Source organism: Balaenoptera physalus (assembly GCF_965194825.1).
Source record: "Balaenoptera physalus genome assembly, chromosome: 12".
Taxonomy (NCBI): Eukaryota; Metazoa; Chordata; class Mammalia; order Artiodactyla; family Balaenopteridae; genus Balaenoptera; species Balaenoptera physalus.
In genome coordinates, this window is record NC_138897.1 from 87,050,140 (window position 1) to 87,057,866 (window position 7,727).

Sequence of the window (7,727 nt, forward strand, 5' to 3'; positions counted from 1 at the left end):
GTTCACTGTGACCAATGAAGTTCGAAAGGATCAAGCGTTTCCTCCTGCTTCCCAATACACTCCAGCCACCATATAAATTGCCTCTATGTTTCTCTAGCATGGGAAGCTCATACCTACCCCAGGGCCTTTGCACTTGCATTTTTCCTCTGCCTGAAATGCTCCTCCCAAACTCTTCTCCCATCTGACTCTTTCTTGTCATTGAGGTCTCAGCTTAACTCTCACCTCCTTAGGGAGGCCCTCCGCGACCATCATCTCATTTAAAGTAGTACCCTTGTCACTCACATAATTCCATTTTGTTTCCTTCATAGTAGTAGGTCAGTCTGAAATTATCTGGCTTTTTTGTTTGCTTGTTTATATATCTGCCTGCCACCAGGGGCCCTTCAACTTTGCAGAGGGATAAACATTGTCTGTCCTGTTATTCCTTTATCCCCAGAATCCAAAACAAAGCCTAGTATATATTGGTTCTCCATAAATATTTGTGGACTGAATACTATAGAATGAACTCCATTTACTTCTCTGCCAGTGACTATTTCTCTGTCACAATGACAGGTGCATCTCAGTGGGGAGAGAACACAGGGATGTCTAGCAAGAAAAGATGGGCACATCTGCCAAACATTGTCAGTGTTATTTACATTGGCTAGATAAATTTCAGAAAGCCTGGTGGAAATCCAAGCAGGCCAACTAAAAGCAAGCTAATAATTCTTTCCCAACAGCTCATACACATCGTGGTCTGTCTTAGCTCGGGCTGCCATAAAAAAGTATCACAGATTGGGTGGCTTAAACAACAGAAATTTATTTTTCCACAGTTCTGGAAGCTGGAAAGTCCAAGATCAAGGTTCTGGCAGGGTTTGGTTTCTGGTGAGAGCTCTCTTCCTGGCTTGCAGATGGTGACTTTATCTTCACATGGCCTTTCCTCTGAGTGGGCATGAAGAGAAAGAATGAGAGAGAGAGAGATCTGGTATCTTTCCAACTTCTTTGAAGGACGCTAATCAGATCAGATCAGGGCCCCACCTTTATGACCTCACCTAACCTTAGTCACCTCCTAAAGGTCCTGTCTCCCGATACAGTCACATTGGGGGTTAGGGTTATGAATTTGGGGGGAATACAAACATTCGGTCCATAACAAAAGGTGCTTTTCTCCCCCAGGTCTCTTCAGCAGCTCTAAACTCAACTAGCTGACTAAGTCCAGAACCTCAGACTCCAAATGGCCAGTAGTTGAGAGATTGCACTGGAAGCTTCCATAGTTACTAAAGAAATGCCCCTGCCCAGGAGTCCTTGGAAAGTGATCATCTGGCAGGCATGGCTTGAGCCAGATGTATTTTCCTAGAAAGGGTTGTGAGGAAAGAGGGTCAAGATGTTATTCTCACAATCGGGGTTACAGTGCTGGGCAATGTATAGTCCAGAAATGAGGCAGTGTTCCCTTTTCCGGAGCTGGGCACCTCTCTTTCTTTTTTCTTAAAATTATATTTATTTCTTAAATAGTTAACATGCACATGGTACTAAATTCAAAAAGTGTAAAATGGAATAAAGTGAGAACTCTTCCAGCGGCCCAGCTGCCTTCCATAGAAGCAAACAACATTTTCAGTTTCCTATATATTCTTCAGATTTTCTATACTTTTACCAGCAGTAACATGTGTATCTTTTTTTCTCTCTCCCCTTAAATGCTAGCATACTTTGATGCCCTGTTCTGCACCTTTCTTTTTTTTTTTTCCTCCTTGTTGATATACGTTGGATGTTGATCAATATCAGCATATAGCGTTTCCTCATTTTTTAAGTCTGTATAGCTTGCCATTGCATAGCTATGTCATGATTTTTTTTGATTATTATTATTCATTTATTTTTTATTTTTTAATTTTTGAATTTTATTTTATTTATTTTTTTATACAGCAGGTTCTTATTAGTCATCAGTTTTATACACATCAGTGTATACATGTCAATCCCAATCGCCCAATTCATCACACCACCACCCCCAACCCCTCACCGCTTTCCCCCCTTGGTGTCCCTACGTTTGTTCTCTACATCTGTGTCTCAGTTTCTGCCCTGCAAACCAGTTCATCTGTACCATTTTTCTAGGTTCCACATATATGCATTAATATATGATATTTGTTTTTCTCTTTCTGACTTACTTCACTCTGTATGACAGTCTCTAGATCCATCCACGTCTCAACAAATGACCCAATTTCGTTCCTTTTTATGGCTGAGTAATATTCCATTGTATATATGTACCACATCTTCTTTATCCATTCGTCTGTCGATGGGTATTTAGGTTGCTTCCATGACCTGGCTGTTGTAAATAGTGCTGCAGTGAACATTGGGGTGCATGTGTCTTTCTGAATTATGGTTTTCTCTGGGTATATGCCCGGTAGTGGGATTGCTGGATCATATGGTAATTCTATTTTTAGTTTTTTAAGGAACCTCCATACTGTTCTCCATCGTGGCTGTATCAATTTACATTCCCACCAACAGTGCAAGAGGGTTCCCTTTTCTCCACACCCTCTCCAGCATTTGTTGTTTGTAGATTTTCTGATAATGTCCATTCTAACTGGTGTGAGGTGATACCTCATTGTAGTTTTGATTTGCATTTCTCTAATAATTAGTGATGTTGAGCAGCTTTTCATGTGCTTCTTGGCCATCTGTATGTCTTCTTTGGAGAAATGTCTGTTTAGGTCTTCTGCCCATTTTTGGATTGGGTTGTTTGTTTTTTTAATATTGAGAGGCATGAGCTGTTTATATATTTTGGAGATTAATCCTTTGTCCGTTGATTTGTTTGCAAATATTTTCTCCCATTCTGAGGGTTGTCTTTTCGTTTTGTTTATGGTTTCCTTTGCTGAGCAAAAGCTTTGAAGTTTCATTAGGTCCCATTTGTTTATTTTTGTTTTTAATTCCATTACTCTAGGAGGTGGATCAAAAAAGATCTTGCTGTGATTTATGTCAAAGAGTGTTCTTCCTATGTTTTCCTCTAAGAGTTTTATAGTGTCTGGTCTTACATTTAGGTCTCTAATCCATTTTGAGTTTATTTTTGTGTATGATGTTAGGGAGTGTTCTAATTTCATTCTTTTACATGTAGCTGTCCAGTTTTCCCAGCACCACTTACTGAAGAGACTGTCTTTTCTCCATTGTATATCCTTGCCTCCTTTGTCATAGATTAGTTGACCATAGGTGCGTGGGTTTATCTCTGGGCTTTCTATCTTGTTCCATTGATCTATGTTTCTGTTTTTGTGCCAGTACCATATTGTCTTGATTACTGTAGCTTTGTAGTATAGTCTGAAGTCAGGGAGTCTGATTCCTCCAGCTCTGTTTTTTTCCCTCAAGACTGCTTTGGCTATTCGGGGTCTTTTGTGTCTCCATACAAATTTTAAGATTTTTTGTTCTAGCTCTGTAAAAAATGCCATTGGTAATTTGATAGGGATTGCATTGAATCTGTAGATTGCTTTGGGTAGTATAGTCATTTTCACAATATTGATTCTTCCAATCCAAGAACATGGTATATCTCTCCATCTGTTGGTATCATCTTTCATTTCTTTCCTCAGTGTCTTATAGTTTTCTGCATACAGGTCTTTTGTCTCCCTAAGTAGGTTTATTCCTAGGTATTTTATTCTTTTTGTTGCAGTGGTAAATGGGAGTGTTTCCTTAATTTCTCTTTCAGATTTTTCATCATTAGTGTATAGGAATGCAAGAGATTTCTGTGCATTAACTTTGTATCCTGCAACTTTACCAAATTCATTGATTAGCTCTAGCAGCTTTCTGGTGGCATCTTTAGGATTCTCTATGTATCGTATCATGTCATCTGCAAACAGTGGCAGTTTTACTTCTTCTTTTCCAATTTGTATTCCTTTTATTTCTTTTTCTTCTCTGATTGCCATGGCTAGGACTTCCAAAACTATGTTGAATAATAGTGGTGACAGTGGACATCCTTGTCTTGTTCCTGATCTTAGAGGAAATGCTTTCAGTTTTTCACCATTGAGAATGATGTTTGCTCTGGGTTTGTCATATATGGCCTTTATTATGTTGAGGTAGGTTCCCTCTGTGCCCACTTTCTGGAGAGTTTTTATCATAAATGGGTGTTGAATTTTGTCAAAAGCTTTTTCTGCATCTATTGAGATGATCATATGGTTTTTATTCTTCAATTTGTTAATATGGTGTATCACATTGATTGATTTGCATATATTGAAGAATCCTTTTATCCCTGGGATAAATCGCACTTGATCATGGTGTATGATCCTTTTAATGTGTTGTTGGATTCTGTTTGCTAGTATTTTGTTGAGGATTTTTGCATCTATATTCATTAGTGGTATTGGTCTGTAATTTTCTTTTTTTGTAGTATCTTTGTATGGTTTTGGTATCAGGGTGATGGTGGCCTCATAGAATGAGTTTGGAAGTGTTCCTTCCTCTGCAATTTTTTGGAAGAGTTTGAGAAGGATGGGTGTTAGCTTTTCTCTAAATGTTTGATAGAATTCACCTGTGAAGCCATCTGGTCCTGGACTTTTGTTTGTTGGAAGATTTTTAATCACAGTTTCAATTTCATTACCTGTGATTGGTCTGTTCATATTTTCTATTTCTTCCTGGTTCTGTCTTGGAAGGTTATACCTTTCTAAGAATTTGTCCATTTCTTCCAGTTTGTCCATTTTATTGGCATAGAGTTGCTTGTAGTAGTCTCTTAGGATGCTTTGTATTTCTGTGGTGTCTGTTGTAACTTCTTTTTCATTTCTAATTTTATTGATTTGAGTCCTCTCCCTCTTTTTCTTGATGAGTCTGGCTAATGGTTTATCAATTTTGTTTATCTTCTCAAAGAACCAGCTCTTAGTTTTATTTTTTGTTTTGTTTTGTTTTCCTTTTTAAATTTAGAATCTTGTTAGCAATACATTACATCCTTAATAGAAAAAAACAACCATTTACACAGTAACTCAAAAACCAACCATTTAAGAAAATAATGTAGTAATCAACTGCAACCAGGGAAAACAGGCCCGCTCGTTTGATTCTACTGGCAAGTCCATGTTTATGCAAACTTTGAGGGAGTCTCTGTCCTGAATGAATGATGAAGCATTCAAGTAAAAGTTAAGGAGTTATAAGCGTGAGTTTTTGAGGGATTCTGCCTCAGAAGAAGTTCTTCCAGGAGTAGCCACAGTCCTCCAGTTTACTCCAGTCTTGTGAAGTTTCTGGGACGACCAGCATAGTTGCCTTTTGAGGAGTTTTGACAATTCATCAGCCTCAAGATTCAGGTCTTATAAAACATTCTTCCCACATTAAAGAAGACTTTGTCCCACATGAATAAGTTTTTCATCGCTTCTCCAGCTTCTTGTATTTGGCTTCCAGTTTTTTTTGAATATGCATCCAACTTGTAGGCTGCCTGCTCAAGAGCTGCTACCTGCTCCTCAGTTACACTGATCTGATCCAGATAAGGCTGTAGTCCAGCATACTTATGGTTTAAGTCCTTTAAGTTTCTACTAATGTTTACAGTAATATCTTTCATTTCAAGATACTTCAGACTGGTTAGTTTATTCATATTTTCCAGAAGCTTATAGTCTTCACTGGTGGCCGTCAGTTCCCCAGTCAGGTAAGTTGCCATCTTGGAGAACATGTCCCGGCAGAGCTCAGTGATGTCAGCCCCAGCGGGCACCTTTGCTTCCTCAGTGGTCTCCACGGCGGCATCATCCCGAACGGGCTCCTCGCGGTGGGTCTCTGGGACACCCTCGGCCGCCGCCGCCATGCCCGGCCCCGCGGTGCTTCCGGTTCTGGGATGCCTGCGCATCGCTCTTAGTTTTATTGATCTTTGCTATTGTTTTCTTTGTTTCTATTTCATTTATTTCTGCCCTGATCTTTATGCTTCTGCTCTGATCTCTGATCTTCTGCTCTTTATCTTTATCTTTCCTTCTGCTAACTTTGGGTTTTGTTTGTTCTTCTTTCTCTAGTTCCTTTAGGTGTAAGGTTAGATTGTTTATTTGAGATTTTTCTTGTTTCTTGAGGTAGGCTTGTATAGCTATAAACTTACCTCTTAGAACTGCTTTTGTTGCATCCCACAGGTTTTGGATCTTCGTGTTTTCATTGTCATTTGTTTCTAGGTATTTTTTGATTTCCTCTTTGATTTCTTCAGTGATCTCTTGGCTGTTAAGTAGTGTATTGTTTAGCCTCCATGTGTTTGTGTTTTTTATGTTTTTTTCCCAGTAATTGATTTCTAATCTCATAGCATTGTGGTCAGAAAAGATGCTTGATATGATTTCAATTTTCTTAAATTTACTGAGGCTTGATTTGTGACCCAAGATGTGATCTATCCTGGAGAATGTTCCATGCACACTTGAGAAGAAAGTGTAATCTGCTGTTTTTGGATGGAATGTCCTATAAATATCAATTAAATATATCTGGTCTATTGTGTCATTTAAAGCTTCTGTTTCCTTATTTATTTTCATTTTGGATGATCTGTCCATTGGTGTAAGTGAGGTGTTAAAGTCCCCCACTATTACTGTGTTACTGTCAATTTCCTCTTTTATAGCTGTTAGCAGTTGCCTTATGTATTGAGGTGCTCCTATGTTGGGTGCATATATATTTATAATTGTTATATCTTCTTCTTGGATTGATCCCTTGATCATTATGTAGTGTCCTTCTTTGTCTCTTGTAACATTCTTTATTTTAAAGTCTATTTTATCTGATATGAGAATTGCTACTCCAGCTTTCTTTTGATTTCCATTTGCATGGAATATCTTTTTCCATCCCCTCACTTTCAGTCTGTATGTGTCCCTAGGTCTGAAGTGGGTCTCTTGTAGACAGCATATGTATGGGTCTTGTTTTTGTATCCATTCAGCAAGGATGTGTCTTTTGGTTGGAGCATTTAATCCATTCACGTTTAAGGTAATTATCGATATGTATGTTCCTATGACCATTTTCTTAATTGTTTTGGGTTTGTTTTTGTAGGTCCTTTTCTTCTCTTGTGTTTCCCACTTAGAGAAGTTCCTTTAGCATTTGTTGTAGAGCTGGTTTGGTGGTGCTGAATTCTCTTAGCTTTTGCTTGTCTGTAAAACTTTTGATTTCTCCATCGAATCTGAATGAGATCCTTGCCGGGTAGAGTAATCTTGGTTGTAGGTTCTTCCCTTTCATCACTTTAAGTATATCATGCCACTCCCTTCTGGCTTGCAGAGTTTCTGCTGAGAAATCAGCTGTTAACCTTATGGGAGTTCCCTTGCATGTTATTTGCCATTTTTCCCTTACTGCTTTCAATAATTTTTCTTTGTCTTTAACTTTTGCCAATTTTATTATTATGTGTCTTAACGTGTTTCTCCTTGGGTTTATCCTGTATGGGACTCTCTGTGCTTCCTGGACTTGGGTGGCTATTTCCTTTCCCATATTAGGGAAGTTTTCGTTTATAATCTCTTCAAATATTTTCTCTGGTCCTTTCTCTCTCTCTTCTCCTTCTGGGACCCCTATAATGCAAATGTTGTTGCATTTAATGTTGTCCCAGAGGTGTCTTAGGCTGTCTTCATTTCTTTTCATTCTTTTTTCTTTATTCTGTTCTGCAGCAGTGAGTTCCACCATTCTGTCTTCCAGGTCACTTATCCGTTCTTCTGCCTCAGTTATTCTGCTATTGATTCCTTCTAGTGTAGTTTTCATTTCAGTTATTGTATTGTTCATCTCTGTTTGTTTGTTCTTTAATTCTTCTGGGTCTTTGTTAAACATTTCTTGCATCTTCTCGATCTTTGCCTCCACTCTTTTTCCGAGGTCCTGGATCATCTTCACTA

At 38.5% G+C, this 7,727-nt stretch overlaps 1 pseudogene across 1 annotated transcript; it reads right to left on the reverse strand.

Annotated features, from left to right (window-relative positions):
* Window positions 1-1,833: 1,833 nt before the first annotated feature.
* LOC309639526 (biogenesis of lysosome-related organelles complex-1 subunit 2 pseudogene) lies at window positions 1,834-7,159 on the reverse strand (annotated as a pseudogene). Its single transcript has one exon. The product of its transcript is annotated as a biogenesis of lysosome-related organelles complex-1 subunit 2 pseudogene (transcript).
* Window positions 7,160-7,727: the final 568 nt, after the last annotated feature.